The sequence below is a fragment of the Micropterus dolomieu genome, linkage group LG01, assembly GCF_021292245.1.
Source record: "Micropterus dolomieu isolate WLL.071019.BEF.003 ecotype Adirondacks linkage group LG01, ASM2129224v1, whole genome shotgun sequence".
NCBI lineage: Eukaryota > Metazoa > Chordata > Actinopteri > Centrarchiformes > Centrarchidae > Micropterus > Micropterus dolomieu.
The window spans coordinates 46156133-46164781 of record NC_060150.1 but is presented as its reverse complement, the minus strand read 5'-3'; the positions used below and the strand labels follow the sequence as shown (position 1 = coordinate 46164781).

Sequence of the window (8649 nt, the reverse complement as noted above, 5' to 3'; positions counted from 1 at the left end):
TCAACATTTCTGAAACAATTTAGTTTCAGGTCCATTTTGGTATTCTTATTTATTATTTCTTCTTTCTTCTTGTTTGACAATGAACAGAAGATAAAAACACTAAAGATACAATAATAATTAGTATATTATAGAAAGCAGTACTTTCTTAAAAAATACAAACTGGCCTGATTGGACAGATTTCGAGAGCCAATCAGCCTTTTTATTAATTTTTGTGGTTGTTTGGATTACATGCAAAACTCCTAAGGGAAGTTTTTCCTGTTACTTATTATACTAAAGATTGACCATATTATGAATAGACAGAATTTCATAAACAACTCATTTAATTAATTAATCTCCAGGTAACTCAGGTTAATTTAAGATGAAGTTTCTATACAGTTAAGACCATTTGAAAAGAAGGTCACAAGTTTTATTCCCACTGCTACCACTTCTGACCTCTGTTAGTTTATTTTGCATGGTCATGTTGTCTTTTTTTAAACATTTTTAAAGATGCTTTTATACATGGTTCCTGTTAAGACATTGAATATGTTTGCTGTTTTTGTTTAGCTTTTTAGATGCTGAAACATTTATCTGCTGTCTGCTCTGTGGCTGCAAAGCAAATAAATTAATCTGAGGAATGACGACTCAATCTGACTTTCCTTGCAGAAGGAAACTGTAAATTTCAGTATGTAAGAGTGATGATATACCTAACAAATTCAGCCTGACAGAGGAGGAACTGTTCATTTTTCTGCTTCACGGTTCCAGGTCTGCCAAATGTTATACTACAGCGCCCTCTGTAGGGTAAAACAACGACTGCACCACATGCAACCAAGAAAACGTCCTATTTAAAGTTGAGTTTAGATCTCTTGAGTCAACGATATCTTTTCAAACATTTCTAAATTCTTATTCTTGTAAATGTCACTGTTTTTAATTGAAAGCACCATTGTAAAGCAGCCTTGAAATATATTTGTTTCATGGGCTGCATACATAGATAGCCTGCATACACGAATATACATGTGGAAAATAATAAATGCACCTTTAAATAAGCTACAACAGGTCCAATATGGGATTAATATACCAAACAGGCAAAAGCCTACTGTAGGTGGAGCTTTATTCAGTAGCCCATTACAGTGATAAAACCTGATGATGATGATAACTGATCATAAATATCCTTAAATATCATAATGGAAGGGAGAAGATGGAAAAGAAGTAAATGTAAAATCAGCTGTTTTGCTACTAATTCTGTAATTTAGCCTACATTAGCCTTTAGGCCTGAGCTATACCTATAAAGTTTAAAGTCACTATTTGTCCCTCAGTCACGGCTGCTCTCTGCCCCAGATGTTTAAAAATCCTCTTCCTCCTCTGCCACGTTTTTGCTCCTTTCCAAAGAGATGGACGAGACACGGAAGCTGTACCGCAACCTGATTGGTCGAAAATCACGAAAACCCGCCTTTGATTCCGCCCTCGAGCAGATTCAGGGCCTCTTATTGGCCAAACATAAAGTCAATCACGGTTACCATGGACTTTGGCTATGCTGGTATCCAAGTGAGGACGTGATTTTTGGTGAAGTCGCAGAGCGGAGAGAACATAAAGCAACAAGGAGCGTCTGCTTTGTTCACATTTTTGTCGTAATTACAGATAAATTAGGTCGTTAGTTCGCAGCTGCACAACAGAAAAACAGCATTAGGGATTTTACGAAGCAATGACCCAGAGAAAGAATTCCAAAACCCACTCCAGAAAAGGTCAGTACCCTTTCCTCGCTAGATTCCTTGAGCCCTGGACGCGCCTCTGTGTATTCTGTACATATTTCCATTTCATATTCTGCTATTTTAAGTTGTTTTCCCGATCGGCAAATATGTGCATGCGCTAGAACAAAACGGAAGATGTTTTAAGAATCGTTTACGTACATTCTTCAATGCGGCTAACATACCGACACACTGTGCAACGCAAACTACAGATTTCACTGTTAAATCTCTCGTAGTTCCCACGGTCTTCTTCAGGAAAAAAAGTGCGTCCCTCTGGACGGCTAGAAGCAGCGTTTACCAAGAGGAAAACACAAGATGTCATGAAAGCAAACACATTTGGTGTATTTTACCAATGCCGAACTGACTGCTGTTGTGTATACGTTTATGGGATTGTCCTAATTCGTAGTTTCTATGGTGTTCGCTCTGCCACTAAACAAAAGCATATTTAACTGGCAGAATTTCAACAGAATCTGGTTTAACGTTCTCGCGATGCAAGAGTAGATAGATAGCTACAAGCCAGTTTAGCAGTGTTTTTGGTATATGTCAAAATATCCACAATATAGAGAACTATCCGACCTAGCTAATGGTTATCGAGGGATGCTCTGTGTGACCACTGGCCTGCCTGACAGTGGCCCTGTTAATGATGCTAAACTAACCTAGCGATAACCCAGTGATAGCCCGCTAACATTAGCTTACACTTTTTTAAAGACATCAGTCTGTAGGTGATGTTTACCAGGTCCAGGGATGGAGTCGACAACAAACTCAGATAAACACACTTCACTCACCTTATTTACATATTTATAAACCTTTTAAGGTTTTATAATCATCACTTTATCATTTATCAATACAACTGGCAAAAATATATTTTTGTTGTTATATGTATGTCTGTTGTAGTGTTGAGTTCAGTGACCTTATTAGGGCCCGAACACGAACCCTGCAAGGGGATTTTGTTCTTATTTTTTTCTGCAAAGTAACCTCAATTTTGGGGGCCTAAGCATGCTAACCAAACTTTGCACAGCAGCGAATAATTTCGTATTTTATGGGTTTGGCAAAATGGCTCGCTAGCGCCCCCTACAGAGCAGCCCCCGGACTAAGTTTCACCTATGTGTACGAAATTTCTGTGCCAATTTACACTTTGTACCTTAACAAACTCCTCCTAGGGATTTAGTCCAATCAACTTCAAATTTTCGCTGTGCACTCTAAACCCATTGATGATTAAAAGTTATTCAAATGGTTATTACAAGTCGACCAGCTTGCCAGTGGCGTGTTACCGAAAATTGGTGATTTGCCATGAAACAGGAAGTTTTTATAACTTCAGTACACGTAATCACATCTGCACTACATTTGATAAGTATAACAATAGTCCTGATCTGAATCATTCATATGCCAATATTCACTCGAAGTCATAGCGCCACCTGCTGGCAACAGGAAATGACACATTTTAAGCTGTATTGTACAACTCTTAGCAGGTTGGACGTATCAACTTCAACGGCACGTTTTACTTACATGCAAGACATTTTTGTGGCACATATATCATGTCCAGATGTACAAAAGAGCCTCTTGGAGCAATATCCTAAACACAACAGGAAGTCGACCATTTTGAATTTTATGTGTTTGTTAGGATTTTGTACACACTCCATACTTTAACTAACTCCTCCTACAGAATTAGTCTGACTGACTTCAGATTTCCCCTGTCTACTTTAAAGCCTTTGACGATTAAAAGTTGTACAAAGGGTGAGTTTTTGTGAAACCAAAATCAATGATTTGCCATGAAAGAGGAAGTTGTTTCAACTTCAGTGTACATGCTCACATCTGCACCAAAGTTTACATGCTTGATTACAGCGCCATAAAGGGGACACAGGAAGTGATGATGAACATGTTTGTTTAGTGTCCGAAGCGCGTTGGAAATTCACAGCCACACTGGCAGAGCCCCAGAATCTGCAAGGCATTTGCCTCGTACCTCGACGCGCTACACATGCGAGGGCCCGCCCAATGCTGCTTGCAGCTTTAATTATACTTGTTGTCACTGCACTTATTCCTGTGATGCTCACAGATGTGCTGTGTTATATGGACACTATCCTAATGTAATTAAATTATGACATTTACACTTACACATTACACAAAAACTAATTTATACCCAACTCTATTAGACCCAGTGCTAATAATGGATTTGCTTCGCATTCACGGTTTGTAAAGGCGGAGACAGAAATGCAAATAACCTCTGCTCTGATCCACCTTCAGTGTATATGGAAATGTAAATTACAACAGCAGGTGCATCTACTGCAAACACAGAGAGCCAGGTTGTTGTTTTTTAACGTGCAATACACAGCAGGAGAGCGCATCATCTTATTTCTGACTGCTTACGCTGCCCCTTCAAGCTGCTTCAAGTAGTTTTGTAAAAGTGAAACTTGCTGTGTTGAAACCGGCTTCGTCTTTACCACAAAAGGCATTTTACACTGCACCATTTTGATTTTTGCCAAGTTTGTTACACTGAACAAAATTATTTTCGCAACACTTTTGTTTTTGCCCCCATTCATCATGAGCTGAACTCAAACATCTAAGACTTCCTCTATGTACACAAAAGGCCTATTTCTCTCAAATATTGTTCACAAATCTGTCAAAATCTGTGTTAATAAGTATTTCTCTGCTGAGATAATCCATCCACCTCACAGGTGTGGCATATCAAGATGCTGATCAGACAGCATGGGTATCGCACTGGCCACAATAGAAGGCCACTCCAAAATGTGCAGTTTCAATGTATTGGGGGGTCTGGAAACCAGCATCTGGTGTGACCACCAACACATCTCATTCGCATAGAGTTGATCAGGTTGTTGACTGTGGCCTGTGGACAGTTGGTCTACTGCTCTTCAATGGCTGTGCGAAGTTGCAGTCAGGTCGAGATGAGCTTCCCTGAGATGGTTCCTGACAGCTTGTGCTGAAATTCTTAGGTTATGCAAACAGATTGTTGCAGCAGCTGTCTGTGTGGCTGGTCTCAGACGATCTTAGAGGTGAAGATGCTGGATGTGGAAGTCCTGGGCTGGTGTGGTTACACATGGTCTGCGGTTGTGAGGCCGGTTGGATGTACTGCCAAATTCTCTAAAACACCTTTGGAGACGGCTTATGGCGGAGTAATGAACATTTAATTCACAGGCAACAGCTCTGGTGGACATTCCTGCAGTCAGCATGCCATTTGCACACTCCCTCAAAACTTGCGACATCTGTGGCTTTGTGCTGTGATGGAACTGCACATTTTGGAGTGGCCTTCTATTGTGGCCAGTGCGATACCCATGATGTCTGATCAGCATCTTGATATGCCACACCTGTGAGGTGGATGGATAATCTTGGCAAAGGAGAAGTGCTCACTAACACAGATTTTGACAGATTGGTGAACAATATTTGAGAGAAATGGCCCTTTTGTGTAGATAGAGAAAGTCTTAGATCTTTGAGTTCAGCTCATGATGAATGGGAGCAAAAACAAAAGTGTTGCGTTTATAATTTTGTTCAGTGTAGTTAAAGTAAATAACTGTTAAAACAGGAATAAGGTGCAACAGAGAATATTTGCCTGAAAATAGTGTGCTCTGTCTTAGTCAAACACTTTTTTAAATTATATAATATATTTTCTGATTTTAGTAATTACTGGATGCAGGTAAATATTGTGCATTAATGTTTATGCTAAAGGTTGACACATTAAAGATGTTTGCCTGAACCCAAGGTGACATCTTCAAACAGTTTACATTGACTCAAGAAAATGAAAAACAATAAATCATCACAACTGAGAAGCTTGAACCAGCAAATGTTTGGCAACTTAACTTTAAAAATGACTTAATCAGAATAGTTTCAGAGTGATCTTTTAGCAGTCGATTAATTGCTTCAGCTCTAAAGTAAGTAGGCAACTCAGACAGAAAGTGGTAACTTGTTCAACTAAAAATATAATATTTTTTTGGTATGATCATGTACTGGTGTTTTCAATAAAACCTCTCTCTGGTAATGATTCACTGGTGTTAAACATTGTGAGGTCGTAGTCTGCTGCGGTCCAGTGAAAATTTCACTCAGAGCCCAGAGCTGAGAGGGTGTTACGAACAACCTGATTGCACACTTATCGATGGGGACGGGTAGAGATGCTGTTTGAAGGTTAAGACTTGGTTTTAGAGTTCAGGTTACAGTTAGGTTAAGGTTAGGTGTTATGTTAACGAGATGTCCCCACAGGGATAGAGGAACAAACGTGTGTGTGTGTGTGTGAACAAACAAGTGTCAAGGTTATTTGGTGGGCTATTCTGTCCTCTCTGGCACCCCCCACCCCCTGTCCCTGTGTTTGTCAGCTCTAATAATAGTGTGGATCAGGTTCTGGATGGCCAGTAGACTGTAGTAGAAGAAGAAGAAGAGGAGGAGCTCTTTCTTTCTCCTGCTTAGCTCAGTCACTTTCAGTCATTCTCCCAGCTCACTGCTTTTCTGTTTGCTTGACGATCAAATAATTTGGAATATTTGTTCTTTCGGATAGTTTTTATCTCATTGATTTTTACTTGTTTTCTTTCTAAGGACTTTGTTTTAAATCGTTTACTTTTGTCTGGTACTTCTCAGGTCCATCTCTTTATATCCTAAAATAAACATTTGGTGTTTATTCTGGTGGTTAAGTGTGCTCACTAGGGTATATCTGGTCCAGTTTCTGGGTCTGTCTGAGACCTGAGACGGCCAATGCAGCGCTATCGCCACTATGGCACCTCCTCCTCCTCCTCCTCAGCTCCTGTAGAGGATGTCCAGACCGAGGAAGAGGAGGAGGAGGAGGTGTACACTGAAGAGGAGGTGTATGAGGGGGAGGCGGAGCCGCTGATACAGGAGGAGGCGGAGTCTGTGGCCCAGGAGACAGGTAGGATTGTTGTACAAATTAGGTTTGACCTGGTTTGGTTTGGGTTTGGTTCTTATCTGGCCTGGTTTGGCCTGATTAGGAAGCTTTAACGAGGAGGAGGTCCCTCAGACGAAGGAGGAAGTGCAGCCTGTCGTAGAGGAGACAGGTAGGAAAGGCGCATGAGCTTGGTTTGGCATGGTTCGTGGATGTGTTCATGAGGAGTAGAGCTCGAAGATACACTGCTGCATGTCTGTAGGTGTGGTTTGGTTTTTTAGCTTGACAGTTTGGTTTGTTGTGGTTTTTATTGATTAGTTTAATTTGACCTTGTGCAGTATGTACATGCTTTTAATACAAAATCAATACATCCTGTACCTTATTTTCACATTAAAGGCCTTACTGTAAAGAGAGCTGTGTCGGCCTTTTAGTTATAATGGTGAAGTCCTGAGTGAAACTGGATCCAGGGATAATCCTGACTAGGCCACTGCATGGTTTCTTGTGGTCCTGGTTCCGGCGTAGTTAGACAGTGTCCGTGGGAGGATTTGGGAGATTATGTGGCTTTACATCGCTTCAAGTCGCCTTTTAACCAATCACAGCTAAGTATGTAGTTGGAGCAGCTGGTTCCAGAAGTATTTTTTGCTGCTTGTAAGTTTTTTCTTTTAATGACCTTTCTCCTAAATACAGGAGTTTCTTCAGTGTTGCCCTCAGGATTTTAAGAGACTATGGTGGGTCTTCTTATCGGGTCTTTTCTTACCCCTGGAAGAAAACTTTTTAAAGTTAAATGCATTAATTTGGTGCAAAATTAAGAGGCTTTCTAGGAATATTACATTATTTCATTTTGCTGAAGCTTTTATCCAAAGCTACTTAAAATTGATAAACATGTCAGAGGTTGCACGCCTCTGGAGCAACTAGGGGTTAAGTGTCTTGCTGGATTGGTGGATGGGTCACAGTGGGGGATTGAACTCCGGTCTCTCACACCAAAGGCATAGTCTTATCCATTGCACCATCGCCAACCCATATGAAGCACTTTCTACAATGTTGTGTTCTAATAAACTATTTAATCATAAAGCCATTGTATAGCTATAAATGTTGGTAAACAGGAACATAAGTCAATAATTTTATTTAATGTTTTTCCAAAAACCCTAAATCAAAGAATAGAAAATAGAATAAGTAATTTCCCTGACATTTTATTGTTGTTGTTTTGTTTTTTTTTACTTTTATTTATTATTTGTTTATTTTACGAGGAAGTCTCATTGAGATCAAAAATCTCTTTTACAAGAGAGACCTGGCCAAGGTAGCAGCCATACATAAACAAAACAGATTAAAATGCTACATACAATCATGACAAAATTCACAAAAAAAACAAACAAAAAAATGCATGTATTCAAACACAATGGCCTCTCAAGAAAAACAACCACATGTGTCCTTCATTATTGGAAACATGTAATATGTTTCTGTGAATATAATCCAATTAATCTTATTTCCATACTGTCCGACCCAATTTGATAAATAATGTTGTATGTGGTTCTTGTACGGCGTAACAGAAGAACTCGAAGCCTCTCTTCAGGTAGGACTCTCATACTACAACACTTGTCTTTTTAAAGAGAGAAAATGATCCTCACACCAAAAAAAGCACTTGTTGCATCATTGCTGCCTCTGCAGTCACAGCAAAGAAACCTTTCACAGGCTTTATTGTGTTTAGACAAAAGGGTCGGACTATTCCCCGTGTCTGTCTTGAGCATTAAGGCCATTAGTTGGACGTGATAGTGATGTAAAAGCAGACAGCTGTTATCATTAGCTACAGCTATTTCAGCTCTCAGTGTTAGAGGACAAACAGCTGCTGTCAACTCTCTCTCTGTCAGGGTCATGTTGACTCTATGTATCTCGCTCTATTCCTGGGTCCTCATGCCCTTTTCAGCTCCTCCCACACTGTCTTTTCTCCTCAGCCTGCATTTGTCAGTTGTGGCCCATGAATACTTGATACTCGATATCCTTGAAGGAAAATCCCTGCATGTAGAGCTGTGTCAATAACACAAAAGTTGATATAAAAGACATTGTGCCCCCCAACACATGACTTTTTAGGGGTTT

At 39.9% G+C, this 8649-nt stretch overlaps 1 protein-coding gene across 2 annotated transcripts in view; it reads left to right on the top strand.

Annotated features, from left to right (window-relative positions):
• The first annotated feature begins 1518 nt into the window (after positions 1-1518).
• Positions 1519-8649, top strand: part of unm_hu7910 (un-named hu7910) — a 41608-nt gene continuing 34477 nt past the window's right edge. For both annotated transcript variants that reach the window (XM_046043761.1, XM_046043753.1), the window contains exon 1: positions 1519-1718. The gene's annotated coding sequence lies outside the window, so the exon portion shown is untranslated. The remainder of the gene's footprint in view (positions 1719-8649) is intronic.